At 49.2% G+C, this 18,390-nt stretch overlaps 4 non-coding genes and 1 pseudogene across 4 annotated transcripts; all 5 read left to right on the forward strand.

The window, feature by feature from the left end:
* Positions 1 to 3,348: 3,348 nt before the first annotated feature.
* On the forward strand, positions 3,349 to 3,542 carry LOC141234518 (U2 spliceosomal RNA). Its single transcript, XR_012300495.1, has one exon. It is a non-coding gene; the product is annotated as a U2 spliceosomal RNA (small nuclear RNA).
* Positions 3,543 to 4,657: 1,115 nt separating this feature from the next.
* On the forward strand, positions 4,658 to 4,848 carry LOC141234270 (U2 spliceosomal RNA). The gene has a single exon (XR_012300253.1). It is a non-coding gene; the product is annotated as a U2 spliceosomal RNA (small nuclear RNA).
* A 6,156-nt stretch (positions 4,849 to 11,004) lies between these two features.
* On the forward strand, positions 11,005 to 11,195 carry LOC141234584 (U2 spliceosomal RNA). The gene has a single exon (XR_012300546.1). It is a non-coding gene; the product is annotated as a U2 spliceosomal RNA (small nuclear RNA).
* A 1,115-nt stretch (positions 11,196 to 12,310) lies between these two features.
* On the forward strand, positions 12,311 to 12,501 carry LOC141234271 (U2 spliceosomal RNA). The gene has a single exon (XR_012300254.1). It is a non-coding gene; the product is annotated as a U2 spliceosomal RNA (small nuclear RNA).
* A 1,114-nt stretch (positions 12,502 to 13,615) lies between these two features.
* LOC141234622 (U2 spliceosomal RNA) lies at positions 13,616 to 13,693 on the forward strand (annotated as a pseudogene).
* The last annotated feature ends 4,697 nt before the right edge of the window (positions 13,694 to 18,390 follow it).

An 18,390-nucleotide genomic window follows, 5' to 3' on the forward strand; every position in this document is an offset into this window, starting at 1 on the left:
GGCGGGAGAACCTGTCAGGTTCATCAACGTGTATGCGTCCCCACTGAAGAATGAGCGTTTGGAGCTTTTCCAGACCCTGCGGCTTCAGCTTGCCACCACCAGGACCTTAGTGATGGCCGGGGATTTCAACTGCCCCATCGAGGAGGACGGTCGTAGTTCTGGCACATCTGCCAAGTTGGACATCACGTCCAAGCTGCTCATCGAGATGGTAACCGAGGCCTCTCTTCAGGACGTGGTGGGCTCCATGGGGAGAGGCTCCACGAACTATTCGTGGAGCCGACCCGATGGCTCACTCCGCTCCAGGATTGACTTTGTGTTCACCTCTCGGGCAGTCAGGCAGAGTAGGCACTCGATGGTCTCCTGCTTCTTCTCCGACCACAGAGCCATTCACTTACAAGGTGTCCTCGGCGACGGTTTTCCGTCCGGCCCCGGCTCCTGGAAGCTGAATTGTGCTCTGCTGGCTCAGGATGAAGTCGTGGAGGAGCTGAGAGCAGCCTACGCAATGTGGCAGTCCTACAAGGGTAGCTTCCAAACAGTCTCTGATTGGTGGGAATATGTTAAACTTGAGTTTCGCTGTTTCTTTCAGGCCAAGGGTCGACAACAGGCGTGTGAGAAGAGGAGGGACTTCAGAGGGCTGCAGCGCGAGCTGCGGTCGCTGCAGGACCTTCTTCACTGCGGCTGGGACGTGAGGGAGGAGCTGGAGGAGACCAAGAAGAGCCTGAAAAGGCACTTTGAGGAGGAGTCCAAGCGAATCATCTTCCGTTCCAAAGTGGAGAATCTGGAGAAGGGTGAGAAATGTAACTCATTCTTTTTCAGGAAACTTCATGCCGGTCACACGCCCCTGAACGAGCTGCGAGACGAGAGCGGAAACATGCGACGTGGGAAGGAGGACGTGATGAGGGTCGTCAGCGACTTCTACAGCGAACTCTACTCCCACAAGACTACCGACCCCGACGCTGCTGATAAGTTCCTGTCAGGTATCACTAACCATCTTGATCCTGCAGGCACGGCAGCCTTGGACAAACCTCTGATGGTGGGCGAATTGCTCTCTGCCGCTAAATCCTTTAGGACCGGCAGGACCCCGGGCAGTGATGGTCTTCCAGCGGAGCTCTATGTAGCGCTGGGAGACCTCATCTGTCCGGACCTGTTGGACCTGTACGAGGAGATGGTGGTGGAGGGTAGAATGCCTCCATCTTTGAGGGAAGGAATGGTCACGATCCTGTACAAGCGGAAGGGAGAGAGGTGCGACCTGAGGAATTGGCGTCCCATCACTCTGCTCAACGTGGACTACAAGATCCTGGCCAAGGCTATGGCGACACGACTTAAGACGGTCATCGGACGGATCATCCACCCGGACCAGACCTGCGGCATTCCTGGACGTCGCATCGCAGACAGCCTCGCTCTCGTGCGGGACACGGTCGAGTACATCAAGGTCCGCCGCGCACACGCGGCCCTGGTCTCCTTGGATCAGGAGAAGGCCTTCGACCGGGTTTCCCACGAGTTCATGGGCCGAGCTCTGCACCGGTTAGGTTTGGGTAACATGTTTTGTTCGTATGTCCGTCTGATGTATTTTGATATCCACAGCTCGGTGTTGGTGAACGGCTGGAAGACTGACCCCTTCCCTGTCCTCTCTGGGGTCAGACAAGGCTGCCCTCTATCACCTCTTCTTTTTGTTTGTGTTATAGAACTCTTCGCAGAGGCTATCCGGCAGAATGGAGAGATCAGAGGGATCACCGCACCGGGTCCGGGACGACACGAGGTCAAGTGCTCGCTCTACATGGACGACGTCACCGTCTTCTGCGCTGATCGTGGTTCAGTCGACGCCCTCGTCCAGACGTGTGAGAGGTTCGGCCGGGCTTCAGGGGCCAAAGTCAACTGCAGGAAGTCGGAAGCCATGCTCTTCGGGGATTGGCAGCCGGCCTCCTCCGCCCCCTTCCCCTTCAACATTCAACCGGATTTCCTCAAGGTGCTGGGAGTCTGGTTCGGGAAGGAAGGAGCGGCCCTCAAGTCCTGGCAAGAACGCTTGGCCAAGGTGAAGCAACGGATCGGACTCTGGAGCCTCAGACACCTCACTTGTGAGGGTAAGGCACTCATCCTACGTAATGAGGTCCTGCCCGTCTTGCAGTACACGGCGCAGGCCTGGCCCCCACACGTCACTGTGTGCAGGGCCATTACCAGGACAGTGTTTCACTTTGTCTGGGGATCCAAGATGGACAGAGTCAGGCGGGCCGTCATGTACAAGGAGCCTCGCAAGGGTGGGAAGGGCGTTCCAGATATCCCCACCCTCCTGAGATCCTCTTTTGTGTGTGATTGTGTCCGCCGGACTTTGCAAGTCAAGAATGGCTCCGCGGGCAGGTCCATGTCTCGCTTCTTCCTGCTTCCTCTTTGGAGGCGACTCGGCTGGGACAAGTGGGACAGCTCCTTCCCCTACAACTGGACGACGCCATGGTTCTACGGAGACGTCGTTCGATTTGTGGGGGAGCATCAACTGGAGGGACTCAAGCCTGACTTGTGGAAGCCCAAAACTATCCACAAGCTAATCAGAGCCAAGGATGACGTGGAGAACATCACAGGACTTCACCAGGACACGCTGGAGACTGTGTGGACAAATGTGTCGTCTGACAGGCTGACCAACGGGCACAAGGACTTGTCGTGGATGGCGATTCAGGGCGGACTGCCCGTCCGGTCATTCATGCATGCCCGGAACCTGTGCAAGACCCGGTACTGCCCAAGGTGCCCCTTCGTGGAGGAAACATCTTTGCACACTTTTTGGGACTGCGGATTTGCACAGCGCCTATTGACTGCACTTGAGGACGACCTGAGGAACTCTGTCCCCAGGGCGAGCCTATCGCACCATTCTGTGCTTTACGGACTCTTCCCTGGGGTTCATACCGTCGGAGCCATCCAGGAGGCTTGGCGCCTTATGAACTGCTTCAAGGATGCCGTTTGGGTCGCCAGGAACCGGCTCATCTTGAGGAGGGAGAGGATGTCCATCCAGGACTGCCGCAGGCTGATCCACAGCCTGCTCAGAGACTATTCCATCATGGACGGTCCGGAGGACGAGGACGAGGACTAAACCCCTCCTCCCCCTCTCCCCTTATGTGTCTTGTCTTTCAATAAAGCTTCGGGCCTGTGATTTTCCCCTCCCCATCCCCTTTTTCCCAATCCCCATCCCTTATCACGGTTCGTCGTACTGTATTGGTTGACATGCTTTTTCTTTCAGATTGAGTGTTTTGTGTAGCATAGGGGTGTGATGTGTCTAGTTAGTGCGTCGTATCCTCATGCTATGTAAATATGATGTAGAATTCTGTGTGTACTGGGCTGCGGCACTGTACACTGTCTGTTAACTTATTTTTTGTGCTAATAAAAGATATATTCAATCAAAAAAATCTGTTCTTATCAGTTTAATATCTGATACGTCCCCTATCTGGGGACCATATATTAAATGGATTTTTAGAACAGGGAGATGGAAAAAGAGCTTGCTCTGTCCACTCCACGCATTGACCTGGTATTGCAGTATCTCCAGGACCGGTGCACCCCTTCTTTAATGCAGTTTCTAAAATCAGAAAGAATTGAATTCAATGTTTTTTGTTCATTTTGCTTGTTTGTCGGATTTTGGGATGGACTCTTTGGCTTTGCTTTTCTTCTCCTCATTGGATTTTTCATGTTCAAAGTTGCAGAAGCCAGATTACAAGCTCATTTTGGTTCAACTTCAGCAACTGTGCATTGCATTGCCATGTAATGTGATGCAATGCTATCTTTCTAGCTCTCCCTTTTTACTTCCTTTTGGATAAACAGACATATTAGGCAAGCATTTTGGAGCTTTCACCTAAATAACTACAGGTGGTGAGATAAGCTGCATAATATAATTGACCTTTCAGTATATTGTTGCACACACACCATCTATTTAGCAAATGCCCTTGTTATCAACAGCAGCCTTTTAAACTCACCTGAGCTAACAGGTATGTGCGCTGGTTACTCTGCTGCGCTTAAAATTTCTTTTTTGGTTTGCTACAATGCCTTTTCTGAAACGTTGTCTCCTTCTGCTGGAACACTGACTTCTTTCATTTAATGCCTGCAGACTATAAAAGAGAACCCAACCCAAAAAGTTTGGTTGATTAGTCTGTGGCATTCTGTTAAACTGTTGCTTATGGCGGTCTCTGTGAGCTTCTCAGCGACATTCAGCCAGCCAGGTATCCTGCCTGCAGTAGATGGAATGTGGCAATGGAACGCTGGCTGCGCGTGTCATAATAGGCTCTGAGCCTTTATATACCTGTGCACAGCAGCAGCCACCTTCAGTCTGCTGCTGGACAGCCAGCAGCAGCAGCAGCAGGAGAGGTATGTAATCAGGAGCCCTCCTGCTAAGGGTAGACAGCTGCTCGTTCCACCCCACCCCCCGCCTTAATTGGTTCTCCTCCCTTCCAACGGTGTTGAGGCGGGTGGGAACAGCAGGGGGTGAAGGTGCTGTGTTTAAAGAGGTGGAGTTATGCAGATCTAAAACGCGTGGATTGCAGCAGCAGCAAGCCGAAAAGTGCAGGCATGTAAGGGATCTAGAGGTTGACAACATGTCTTCTTAACGGGAGTCCAGGAGCTCATCTCCACAAATGGACTTTTCAGGATCCTTGGGTGGCTCCGTAGTTTGAAACCAATTCTGGTTATCGCTTCTCGGCCTTTTGGCTAAGATCAAGTGTAGTATCTGTTCTTATCAGTTTAATATCTGATACGTCCCCTATCTGGGGACCATATATTAAATGGATTTTTAGAACAGGGAGATGGAAAAAGAGCTTGCTCTGTCCACTCCACGCATTGACCTGGTATTGCAGTATCTCCAGGACCGGTGCACCCCTTCTTTAATGCAGTTTCTAAAATCAGAAAGAATTGAATTCAATGTTTTTTGTTCATTTTGCTTGTTTGTCGGATTTTGGGATGGACTCTTTGGCTTTGCTTTTCTTCTCCTCATTGGATTTTTCATGTTCAAAGTTGCAGAAGCCAGATTACAAGCTCATTTTGGTTCAACTTCAGCAACTGTGCATTGCATTGCCATGTAATGTGATGCAATGCTATCTTTCTAGCTCTCCCTTTTTACTTCCTTTTGGATAAACAGACATATTAGGCAAGCATTTTGGAGCTTTCACCTAAATAACTACAGGTGGTGAGATAAGCTGCACAATATAATTGACCTTTCAGTATATTGTTGCACACACACCATCTATTTAGCAAATGCCCTTGTTATCAACAGCAGCCTTTTAAACTCACCTGAGCTAACAGGTATGTGCGCTGGTTACTCTGCTGCGCTTAAAATTTCTTTTTTGGTTTGCTACAATGCCTTTTCTGAAACGTTGTCTCCCTCTGCTGGAACACTGACTTCTTTCATTTAATGCCTGCAGACTATAAAAGAGAACCCAACCCAAAAAGTTTGGTTGATTAGTCTGTGGCATTCTGTTAAACTGTTGCTTATGGCGGTCTCTGTGAGCTTCTCAGCGACATTCAGCCAGCCAGGTATCCTGCCTGCAGTAGATGGAATGTGGCAATGGAACGCTGGCTGCGCGTGTCATAATAGGCTCTGAGCCTTTATATACCTGTGCACAGCAGCAGCCACCTTCAGTCTGCTGCTGGACAGCCAGCAGCAGCAGCAGCAGGAGAGGTATGTAATCAGGAGCCCTCCTGCTAAGGGTAGACAGCTGCTCGTTCCACCCCACCCCCCGCCTTAATTGGTTCTCCTCCCTTCCAACGGTGTTGAGGCGGGTGGGAACAGCAGGGGGTGAAGGTGCTGTGTTTAAAGAGGTGGAGTTATGCAGATCTAAAACGCGTGGATTGCAGCAGCAGCAAGCCGAAAAGTGCAGGCATGTAAGGGATCTAGAGGTTGACAACATGTCTTCTTAACGGGAGTCCAGGAGCTCATCTCCACAAATGGACTTTTCAGGATCCTTGGGTGGCTCCGTAGTTTGAAACCAATTCTGGTTATCGCTTCTCGGCCTTTTGGCTAAGATCTTATGACTGTACCTTGATTGGTGCGAGTCTCCTGGAGGAATCCGGACCCTTTTGTGGAGGATTTTCTGCTTTTTCCTGTGGTATTCCATACCGACAGAATCCAAGATGTCTTTTGTGAAGAACACCATCCGTTTGTCCGTGGATCCATCTGACCAGAACAAGAACAACGTGGTTTTCATTGTCCAAGACATCGTTGAAGGCAAAGCTGGAGCAAGACGTTCTGAGATCTTCAGTGTCAACGAATTTTCACGTCAAGGTAATTATGACGTTACCTTTATGGAGCAGGATGTTTGCCTTAATGTCTTTGAATGGCTCCGTGGTCACTCTAGTGACCCCTGCTTGGAAGGAGTTAGATGGGAACCTTTGTTTGGTCTGCAAGAAAAGGAGGTGACTGTGACTGTCTATAACCCTTTTACAGACCCTGAGCTGCTGGAGTGCTTCCTCTCTCGCTACTGTGAATATGTGCGGAAGGGAGTGAAGCAAGTCAATTGTCTAGGAATCTTTAACTGCCAGTATAAATTCCGTGTGAAATTGAAAAGGGATCCTGACAGTGTGGGGGGCTTTAGACACCCTCCATCAAATTTTTCCGTTGCAGGCCATAGAGGTTTCCTCTTTTACCCAGGCCAGCCCATGTTTTGCCGTAGATGCTTTTCTTTCGGACATACCATGGTAACATGCCTTAAAGGGCAGTGTTGCCGAAATTGCAGAAAGGAGGGGCATATGGCCAACCAGTGTCCAGAGGCCAAGTCCTGTGATGTCTGTGGGAGTAGTGATCACATGTATAAGGACTGTCCTATGAGTGCACCTAGACGTTCTGATAAAGAACAGAAGGAGGAGGAGCTGGAGAGGAGGCAGATGGCAAGCGCACTGAAAGTGCTGGAAAGATTGGAGAGGGAGGAGAGAGAGGGAAGGAGGCGGGAAACTGGTAGAGCCACTCCCTCTACGGCGCCAGAGGAGGTGTCCCTGAGACCATGTTCTTCTTCTGCTGAAGAAATGAGGAAGAAGCGGAGGGAAGAAAAGGAGTTCTGGAGGGAAGTGGCAAAGGTGGAGAAAAAGCCAGTGTCTGCGAGAATATCTAGGAAAGTGGTGGAAGCAGAGCTGCCTGAGATGATGACTTTTGGAGAGGCAATGGACGCAACAGGATGTGAAGTGCAAATCTCGGAACCCGACAGTCCTGAACACCCTTCGGGTCCTGAAAACATTGAAGATTTTTCTTCGGAGGATGATAGGGGTGCAAAGAAGAGTCGTAGGGAGGATGGTGGGGGCAGTGATGATGCAGATTTTAGTGAGCCTCAGAGGAAGATCAGAACTGCCAGAATGAGGAGTGTGGCTGGTGAAGCCAGCGGGTCGGAAACCAGCTGTTCTGTTCTGATGGCGGAGGAGGATAGTGGTGGTGCTGGATAGTGTCACCATATAATATTGTAAATGTTTTTTCTTTTTGTCCTCTTGTGAGCTTTGGTTTAGGCCAAAGGCTATTTCTTTGTGTAATTGGTGAAGGAGTAGAAGTATTATGGGATTTACCATAGTGTCCCAAAACGTAAGAGTGTTTAAAAGTAAAGTAAGAAGAGCTGCTATTTTTGAGTTTTTAGCTATGCAAAATGCATCTATTTTTTGTTTACAAGAATGTGGGGTAGTGGATGGTGTGAAAGGGGATGAATGGTCTTATGGAGCGTCTGTGTGGTCGGGGAGTGCATGTAATAAGAATGATGGTGTGGGTATTTTGGTTAAAGGAAGGGAGGTTGTTTTGAGTGATTATTTGGTTATTGAGGTGGGGAGATGTATCCTTGCTAATTTTGTATACAAGAATGTAAAGTTTTGTGTTATTAATGTTTATGCGCCAGTTGAAAAAAATGAGCGCAAAAATTTATTTGAAAAAATTAAGCTTTTTGTTCCAGGAAGAATACCTGTGGTAATTGTGGGTGATATGAACTGTGATGTGGGGAGAGTGAATGTGGATGTGTCTGGGAAAGCATTATTGGAGTTAGTGAATGATTTTGGGTTGTGTGATATGCAGCGCGTGTGTAACATGAATCCTTTGTTGAACACTTTCTTTTCTGAGAGTGGTAGGGTACAATCCAGATTGGATTATTGTTTTATTTCTAAAAATATGGTTTCTGTTAATTATAGGCAGGAAAACGTTCTTTTTTCAGATCATGTGTGTATGTTGTGTGAGTTGGATATAAAAGTTGATGGAGTGTTTGGGAGAGGATTGTGGAAGTTAAATGTTAAACTGTTAGAGAATGAAGATGTGAGAAAGGAGTATGAAAGGCGGTATGAAGAATGGTGTAAGCATAAAAATGAGTTTGGGAATGTTTGTGAGTGGTGGGACTGGGTGAAGAAACAAACAAAAATGTTCTTTAAAAATTTAGGATACAAGTATGCAGCAATTAAAAGAGAGAGTTTTGTTAAACTGAACGCGCGGTTGAGCGTTTTGTATAAGTTAAGGGAAGGAGGAGTTGAGGTGGAGGAGGATATTTTAGAGGTAAAAAAGGAGATTAGTGAGTTTTTGTTGGAGAGAGGGAGAAGCATAGTGTTTAGGGCAAAGATTGATAAGATGGAGCAGGATGAGAAATGTTCTCGGTTTTTCTTTAAAAAAGTTTTTGGAAAGAAACAGAGTATGAGCGTGGTGTATGGAGCAGATGGAAGTGAGGTGAGTGGAGAGGATATGTGTGAAGAGGTGGCTAAGTTTTATGAGGATCTGTATGCAGTGAAACAGAGGGATGAATGTTTGGAGAATGATGTTTTGAGTGTGTTAGAGAGTAAGTTGAGTGAAGCAGAAAGAGAGAGAGTGATGGGTGAGGTGACTGGTGATGAGGTATGGAAGGTTATGTGTAGTATGGCTTTGAATAAGACGCCGGGGGAGGATGGCCTCCCAGTAGAATTTTATCGTGTGATGTGGGGTGTGATTGGTAAGGACTTTGTGGATGTATGTAAGTATATGTGGGGAAACATGGAGGTGACTGAGAGTATGCGTGCAGGTATGGTTGTGTTAATTCCTAAGAAAGGGGATTTGAAAAGTCTGAGGAATTGGAGGCCAATAACGTTACTTAATTGTGATTATAAAATCTATGCAAAACTTATGGCTAATAGGATGCGTGATGTGATAGAGAGTGTGATTGGGGATGAGCAGTGTTGTGCGGTACCTGGGAGGCGGATTCATGAGTGTGTGTGTATGTTAAGAGATTGTCTATGGGATTGCATGGGTCGTAAGAAGAGTGTATTTTTGTTAAGTTTGGATTTTGAAAAGGCTTATGATAGGTTGTCGCATGGTTTTTTGTTCAGAGTGTTGTTAAAAATGGGTTTTCCGGCTGATTTTGTTGGGCGAGTGAGAAGTTTGTATGCGGGTGTTTATAGCTGTGTTTTAATGAATGGGTATGTGGGTAGGAAAGTGAATGTGTTTTCGGGTGTGCGACAGGGGTGTCCTTTGTCCCCTGTAGCATTTATTTGTGCAATTGAGCCATTGTTGTGTATGCTGAGGAAAGATAAGGTAATTCGTGGTGTGCAAGTGCCGGGAGGTGGAGGAAAAGAATGGAAGGTGAGTGGTTATATGGATGACGTGTGTGTATTATGTGATTCTGAATGTTCGGTGAGGCGGGTGAAGTTGTTAGTGTCTATTTTTTGTGGTGCATCTGCGTTTAAAGTGAATTGGGAAAAGAGTGAGTGTAAGGGTTTTGGAGGCGGAAGTTTAAGTAGGGATGTAGGTGTGAATGTAGTGAATGGACCTATTAAAGTTTTGGGTGTGAAGTTTTCAGAGAGTTTGGATGGGAAAGAAAGTTGGGATGATGCGAAAGGAAAAGTTGAGCAGAAGTTGAATTCTTGGAAATTGAGGAGTTTATCCTTTTTTGGGAAGATTTTAATTGTTAAGAGTGTGGTGTTGCCAATATTTTTATATATTGCGGTAGTATTTCCACCAGGATATATGTGTATGAGAAGCTTGAATAGAATTTTATTTGTTTTTTTGTGGAACTCGAAAATGGAGAGAGCTAGGAGAGAAATTTTGGTTAAAAGAGTGGAAAAAGGTGGTTTGGGTTTTCCGAATTTGGACGTGTTTTTTGGTGTGAATATCGTTGTGTTTGTTTTGAAAGTGATTAGGGCGGATGGAAAGTTTTCATCTATGTGTAGGTATTTATTTGGAGCGTATTTGTTTCGTTTAAAGTGGCAAGAAAGGGATTTGCGATGTCCGATTGCTTTTGAGGTGCCTGTATGGTATGTGTGGGTTTATAAGTTTTTGGTGAGGTATGAACTGTGTGATGCAGATGTGAGATTGCTGGAGAATAAGAAGGCTGTGTATAGGATGATTGAATGTAGAGAGGTAGAATGTGGAATAAATATGGTTAGGGGTGGTGATGTGCAGAAGGTTTGGAAGAAAGTGCGGATGAGTGGTATGACCAACAAACAGAGTGAAGTTGTGTGGCAGTCTTTACATGGAGTATTACCTGTGAGAGAATTTCAGAGGAATAGAGGTTTGGTGAGGAGTGAAATGTGTCCAAGAAATGGCTGTGGTGGAAGGGAAAGTGTGTTGCATGTTTTTTGGAATTGCCAGTATGCTAGAGATGTGATTGGGAGAATGGGGCCTTTGTGTAAAGAATTGTGTGGTGTGAATTTGTTGTCTTTTGAGTTGTTTATGTTTGGTTTGGGAATATGTGATTGGACGAAGGAAAGAGTCTTGTGGTTGATGCTTGCATGTATAAAGGAAGTGTTATGGGATGTGAGGAATGTGTATGTGTTTAAAAGGAAGGAAATTGCTGTAAAGGATAGTGTGAAGGTGATTTTGGGGAAGATGTATGTGTGTTTCCTATGGGACAAAAAGAGGAGAGGGGAAGTGGATGCGGAGGGAATATGGAAAGTTAAAAAGTGGAGATATATTGTTAGTACCTCTTGATTTTTGTTATTGTTGTTTTGAAATATGAAATAAATATTTCCGATGATGATGGGGACAGCAAATTGCGTATTGGATTTGACGCAGCTGTTTTTGATGGAATTTTCCTTTGTCTGGTTTCCATAGACTGTGGAATTTCCTCGTCTGAGGAGAAAAAAAAAAAAAAAAAAAATCTGTTCTTATCAGTTTAATATCTGATACGTCCCCTATCTGGGGACCATATATTAAATGGATTTTTAGAACAGGGAGATGGAAAAAGAGCTTGCTCTGTCCACTCCACGCATTGACCTGGTATTGCAGTATCTCCAGGACCGGTGCACCCCTTCTTTAATGCAGTTTCTAAAATCAGAAAGAATTGAATTCAATGTTTTTTGTTCATTTTGCTTGTTTGTCGGATTTTGGGATGGACTCTTTGGCTTTGCTTTTCTTCTCCTCATTGGATTTTTCATGTTCAAAGTTGCAGAAGCCAGATTACAAGCTCATTTTGGTTCAACTTCAGCAACTGTGCATTGCATTGCCATGTAATGTGATGCAATGCTATCTTTCTAGCTCTCCCTTTTTACTTCCTTTTGGATAAACAGACATATTAGGCAAGCATTTTGGAGCTTTCACCTAAATAACTACAGGTGGTGAGATAAGCTGCACAATATAATTGACCTTTCAGTATATTGTTGCACACACACCATCTATTTAGCAAATGCCCTTGTTATCAACAGCAGCCTTTTAAACTCACCTGAGCTAACAGGTATGTGCGCTGGTTACTCTGCTGCGCTTAAAATTTCTTTTTTGGTTTGCTACAATGCCTTTTCTGAAACGTTGTCTCCTTCTGCTGGAACACTGACTTCTTTCATTTAATGCCTGCAGACTATAAAAGAGAACCCAACCCAAAAAGTTTGGTTGATTAGTCTGTGGCATTCTGTTAAACTGTTGCTTATGGCGGTCTCTGTGAGCTTCTCAGCGACATTCAGCCAGCCAGGTATCCTGCCTGCAGTAGATGGAATGTGGCAATGGAACGCTGGCTGCGCGTGTCATAATAGGCTCTGAGCCTTTATATACCTGTGCACAGCAGCAGCCACCTTCAGTCTGCTGCTGGACAGCCAGCAGCAGCAGCAGCAGGAGAGGTATGTAATCAGGAGCCCTCCTGCTAAGGGTAGACAGCTGCTCGTTCCACCCCACCCCCCGCCTTAATTGGTTCTCCTCCCTTCCAACGGTGTTGAGGCGGGTGGGAACAGCAGGGGGTGAAGGTGCTGTGTTTAAAGAGGTGGAGTTATGCAGATCTAAAACGCGTGGATTGCAGCAGCAGCAAGCCGAAAAGTGCAGGCATGTAAGGGATCTAGAGGTTGACAACATGTCTTCTTAACGGGAGTCCAGGAGCTCATCTCCACAAATGGACTTTTCAGGATCCTTGGGTGGCTCCGTAGTTTGAAACCAATTCTGGTTATCGCTTCTCGGCCTTTTGGCTAAGATCAAGTGTAGTATCTGTTCTTATCAGTTTAATATCTGATACGTCCCCTATCTGGGGACCATATATTAAATGGATTTTTAGAACAGGGAGATGGAAAAAGAGCTTGCTCTGTCCACTCCACGCATTGACCTGGTATTGCAGTATCTCCAGGACCGGTGCACCCCTTCTTTAATGCAGTTTCTAAAATCAGAAAGAATTGAATTCAATGTTTTTTGTTCATTTTGCTTGTTTGTCGGATTTTGGGATGGACTCTTTGGCTTTGCTTTTCTTCTCCTCATTGGATTTTTCATGTTCAAAGTTGCAGAAGCCAGATTACAAGCTCATTTTGGTTCAACTTCAGCAACTGTGCATTGCATTGCCATGTAATGTGATGCAATGCTATCTTTCTAGCTCTCCCTTTTTACTTCCTTTTGGATAAACAGACATATTAGGCAAGCATTTTGGAGCTTTCACCTAAATAACTACAGGTGGTGAGATAAGCTGCACAATATAATTGACCTTTCAGTATATTGTTGCACACACACCATCTATTTAGCAAATGCCCTTGTTATCAACAGCAGCCTTTTAAACTCACCTGAGCTAACAGGTATGTGCGCTGGTTACTCTGCTGCGCTTAAAATTTCTTTTTTGGTTTGCTACAATGCCTTTTCTGAAACGTTGTCTCCTTCTGCTGGAACACTGACTTCTTTCATTTAATGCCTGCAGACTATAAAAGAGAACCAACCCAAAAAGTTTGGTTGATTAGTCTGTGGCATTCTGTTAAACTGTTGCTTATGGCGGTCTCTGTGAGCTTCTCAGCGACATTCAGCCAGCCAGGTATCCTGCCTGCAGTAGATGGAATGTGGCAATGGAACGCTGGCTGCGCGTGTCATAATAGGCTCTGAGCCTTTATATACCTGTGCACAGCAGCAGCCACCTTCAGTCTGCTGCTGGACAGCCAGCAGCAGCAGCAGCAGGAGAGGTATGTAATCAGGAGCCCTCCTGCTAAGGGTAGACAGCTGCTCGTTCCACCCCACCCCCCGCCTTAATTGGTTCTCCTCCCTTCCAACGGTGTTGAGGCGGGTGGGAACAGCAGGGGGTGAAGGTGCTGTGTTTAAAGAGGTGGAGTTATGCAGATCTAAAACGCGTGGATTGCAGCAGCAGCAAGCCGAAAAGTGCAGGCATGTAAGGGATCTAGAGGTTGACAACATGTCTTCTTAACGGGAGTCCAGGAGCTCATCTCCACAAATGGACTTTTCAGGATCCTTGGGTGGCTCCGTAGTTTGAAACCAATTCTGGTTATCGCTTCTCGGCCTTTTGGCTAAGATCAAGTGTAGTATCTGTTCTTTTAAAAACACAAGAGCTACGATCTACACTTGACGAGAGCGATCGAACTCGGAAGGAGAAGAGCTTCGGAGCCCAGCTGACATCGGAGAACGAAGGCGGATATCGGTGGGAGGAAGAAGCTCTAAAGAATCCAGAAGAAGACGAAGACTCGGAGAAGAATCGGGCTGTCCTGTGGAATCTTCGAGGAAGAAAATCATCGAGACAAAGACCTTTCGGGGAATTTGTCCAGAACACGACGGGAGAAGAATCTGCATAGCTCCACCCATTCCGGGAAGAGTTCCAGATCCAGCTCCAAGAAGTAACTGCAGGAGGAAAGCCATGGCAAGCGCTGCGAGGAAGGCCGAAAAGAAGAGCCTGGAGCTGGGGACAGCCAGGAGGGCCCAGCCAGGAGCCGATTCTGACCCCAAGGACTCTGCCTCCACGACTGGCGTGCAGAAGGGACCCCAGAAGCCCCGCCACGAAGCTCCAGCCCTGGAGCCATGGATGCGGCAGACGGTGGCCCTGAAGCTGAAGGAAGTGGATGGGAGGGTGCCGGACATGTCCTCGGACGTGTTCTGCCAGAAGATGATGCTGGATCGAGGCTTCTCCAGGTCGGACACCCTCAGCATCCAGACCTTCTTGACGGGGATCTTCTTCGTCACCTTCGCCACTGTGAACACCTGCAGGAGGTTCTGGGAAATGGTAAGCGCAAAAGGACCGGATAATTCTTTCTCTGCCTTTACAGGTAGCTGCCCTATCCAGAGGGATGAAAGGAGGATCACGGTCTCCATGCGCAACCCGCACACCCCAGGCCAAGACATCTGTACCTTCCTGAGACGCTTCTGTTTGGTTGTGAAGGAACCCTCTCACATCCTGAATGGACTCGGCTTCTGGACAGGTAAGTGGTCGGTGACCGTTAGACTTCACAGGGACCTGGCGTACTCAGACGGACTTCGGCACCTGCCCCCGACATTCTCCCTGGGCAACTCCTACGGCCTCATCTATTACCCGGACATGCCGCGGAACTGCAGGAGATGCGGCAAGAACGGCCACGAGATGAAGGACTGCAAGGAGGATGCCTGCAGGATTTGTCGAGTGACGGGACACAGCTCGAAGGACTGCCCGAAGAAGACGTCCTGCAACCTGTGTGGGCTGGCGGCTCATCTGTACAAGGATTGCCCCAGGCGTGAGAGATCCTGGGCATCGGTGGTTGCGACGACCCCAGCTACGGAGGACAAGGCCCCGACGACCAGGCCTGTGAAGGTCAAGGACGCGACGACCAAGGCCCCAGCGGCCAAGGCCGAGACGACCAAGGCCAAAGCGGTCAAGGAGTCGGTGGCCAAAGCCCCAGCGACGGTCCCAGCAGCTCCGAAGCAGAAGAAAAAGTCAAAGGAGGGTAAGAGTTCTGTCACCCCTCTCTCGATCCCTCCCCCTGCCACCCCCGTCCAATCCCCCCCCACCCCGGCCACCCCTGCTGAGGATTCCACTTCCTCTTCCTCCTTCCCCTACTCCTCAGCAGGTGTCCTTTCCCCTGCCCCGGCAGCCACTCTCCCTCCCCAGACCATGGTAGCGGTGGAATTAACCTTTCCTCCACCCGCCGCTATCTATTCCGAGGAGGATTTTCCCCTTCTTGTCTCCCCAGTTCCAACCCGGGGAAAGAGGAAGGTGGAGGACAGCCCTGCTACTGAATCCTCCAAAAAGAAGATTCTGGATTTCGTAGGCGAAAAGGAGGATACCCTCCCTGAGCCAGAAGAGATGGAGCACATGGTTGAGACCCTGGTGGCCGAGCCAGAAGAGGAGGAACTGGTGGTCGCCGAGATCGAGGCCGCGCTGCTTGACCAGATGGAGGAAGAGGGCCTGCTGGTGATCCCGTCACCAGCAGTCAACACCGACGAGGGACCACCCGACCGGAGTGGTAACTAAGGTGTATTGCCTGCGCTAACTTTTTCTTTTTTCCCTACATGATGGCTAATATTAACTTATTTTCCATTAATGTCAGGAGCATCAAGGACAAGTTCAGACGTCAGACTATTTATGCCTTCCTTACTTCCCAGTTGTGTGATGTTTATATGTTGCAGGAATGTTCCCTTCCCTCCTCTAGGTCCTTCAAACATCTGGCCAGGGAGTGGTCCCACGGTCCATCCTACTGGTCCGGTGGGGGTGACTGCAAGTCTGCGGGGGTCGCAATTCTGATCAGGGGGGGCGCATTCACGCTTGAGTCCGTCCAGGAGCTCATCTGCGGCAGGGCTCTTGTTGTAGATGGCAACTGGGCGGGAGAACCTGTCAGGTTCATCAACGTGTATGCGTCCCCACTGAAGAATGAGCGTTTGGAGCTTTTCCAGACCCTGCGGCTTCAGCTTGCCACCACCAGGACCTTAGTGATGGCCGGGGATTTCAACTGCCCCATCGAGGAGGACGGTCGTAGTTCTGGCACATCTGCCAAGTTGGACATCACGTCCAAGCTGCTCATCGAGATGGTAACCGAGGCCTCTCTTCAGGACGTGGTGGGCTCCATGGGGAGAGGCTCCACGAACTATTCGTGGAGCCGACCCGATGGCTCACTCCGCTCCAGGATTGACTTTGTGTTCACCTCTCGGGCAGTCAGGCAGAGTAGGCACTCGATGGTCTCCTGCTTCTTCTCCGACCACAGAGCCATTCACTTACAAGGTGTCCTCGGCGACGGTTTTCCGTCCGGCCCCGGCTCCTGGAAGCTGAATTGTGCTCTGCTGGCTCAGGATGAAGTCGTGGAGGAGCTGAGAGCAGCCTACGCAATGTGGCAGTCCTACAAGGGTAGCTTCCAAACAGTCTCTGATTGGTGGGAATATGTTAAACTTGAGTTTCGCTGTTTCTTTCAGGCCAAGGGTCGACAACAGGCGTGTGAGAAGAGGAGGGACTTCAGAGGGCTGCAGCGCGAGCTGCGGTCGCTGCAGGACCTTCTTCACTGCGGCTGGGACGTGAGGGAGGAGCTGGAGGAGACCAAGAAGAGCCTGAAAAGGCACTTTGAGGAGGAGTCCAAGCGAATCATCTTCCGTTCCAAAGTGGAGAATCTGGAGAAGGGTGAGAAATGTAACTCATTCTTTTTCAGGAAACTTCATGCCGGTCACACGCCCCTGAACGAGCTGCGAGACGAGAGCGGAAACATGCGACGTGGGAAGGAGGACGTGATGAGGGTCGTCAGCGACTTCTACAGCGAACTCTACTCCCACAAGACTACCGACCCCGACGCTGCTGATAAGTTCCTGTCAGGTATCACTAACCATCTTGATCCTGCAGGCACGGCAGCCTTGGACAAACCTCTGATGGTGGGCGAATTGCTCTCTGCCGCTAAATCCTTTAGGACCGGCAGGACCCCGGGCAGTGATGGTCTTCCAGCGGAGCTCTATGTAGCGCTGGGAGACCTCATCTGTCCGGACCTGTTGGACCTGTACGAGGAGATGGTGGTGGAGGGTAGAATGCCTCCATCTTTGAGGGAAGGAATGGTCACGATCCTGTACAAGCGGAAGGGAGAGAGGTGCGACCTGAGGAATTGGCGTCCCATCACTCTGCTCAACGTGGACTACAAGATCCTGGCCAAGACGATGGCGACACGACTTAAGACGGTCATCGGACGGATCATCCACCCGGACCAGACCTGCGGCATCCCTGGACGTCGCATCGCAGACAGCCTCGCTCTCGTGCGGGACACGGTCGAGTACATCAAGATCCGCCGCGCACACGCGGCCCTGGTCTCCTTGGATCAGGAGAAGGCCTTCGACCGGGTTTCCCACGAGTTCATGGGCCGAGCTCTGCACCGGTTAGGTTTGGGTAACATGTTTTGTTCGTATGTCCGTCTGATGTATTTTGATATCCACAGCTCGGTGTTGGTGAACGGCTGGAAGACTGACCCCTTCCCTGTCCTCTCTGGGGTCAGACAAGGCTGCCCTCTATCACCTCTTCTTTTTGTTTGTGTTATAGAACTCTTCGCAGAGGCTATCCGGCAGAATGGAGAGATCAGAGGGATCACCGCACCGGGTCCGGGACGACACGAGGTCAAGTGCTCGCTCTACATGGACGACGTCACCGTCTTCTGCGCTGATCGTGGTTCAGTCGACGCCCTCGTCCAGACGTGTGAGAGGTTCGGCCGGGCTTCAGGGGCCAAAGTCAACTGCAGGAAGTCGGAAGCCATGCTCTTCGGGGATTGGCAGCCGGCCTCCTCCGCCCCCTTCCCCTTCAACATTCAACCGGATTTCCTCAAGGTGCTGGGAGTCTGGTTCGGGAAGGAAGGAGCGGCCCTCAAGTCCTGGCAAGAACGCTTGGCCAAGGTGAAGCAACGGATCGGACTCTGGAGCCTCAGACACCTCACTTGTGAGGGTAAGGCACTCATCCTGCGTAATGAGGTCCTGCCCGTCTTGCAGTACACGGCGCAGGCCTGGCCCCCACACGTCACTGTGTGCAGGGCCATTACCAGGACAGTGTTTCACTTTGTCTGGGGATCCAAGATGGACAGAGTCAGGCGGGCCGTCATGTACAAGGAGCCTCGCAAGGGTGGGAAGGGCGTTCCAGATATCCCCACCCTCCTGCGATCCTCTTTTGTGTGTGATTGTGTCCGCCGGACTTTGCAAGTCAAGAATGGCTCCGCGGGCAGGTCCATGTCTCGCTTCTTCCTGCTTTCTCTTTGGAGGCGACTCGGCTGGGACAAGTGGGACAGCTCCTTCCCCTACAACTGGACGACGCCATGGTTCTACGGAGACGTCGTTCGATTTGTGGGGGA

The sequence above is a fragment of the Phyllobates terribilis genome, unplaced genomic scaffold, assembly GCF_046119375.1.
Source record: "Phyllobates terribilis strain yellow unplaced genomic scaffold, ASM4611937v1 Scaffold_636__1_contigs__length_917067, whole genome shotgun sequence".
Taxonomy (NCBI): domain Eukaryota; kingdom Metazoa; phylum Chordata; class Amphibia; order Anura; family Dendrobatidae; genus Phyllobates; species Phyllobates terribilis.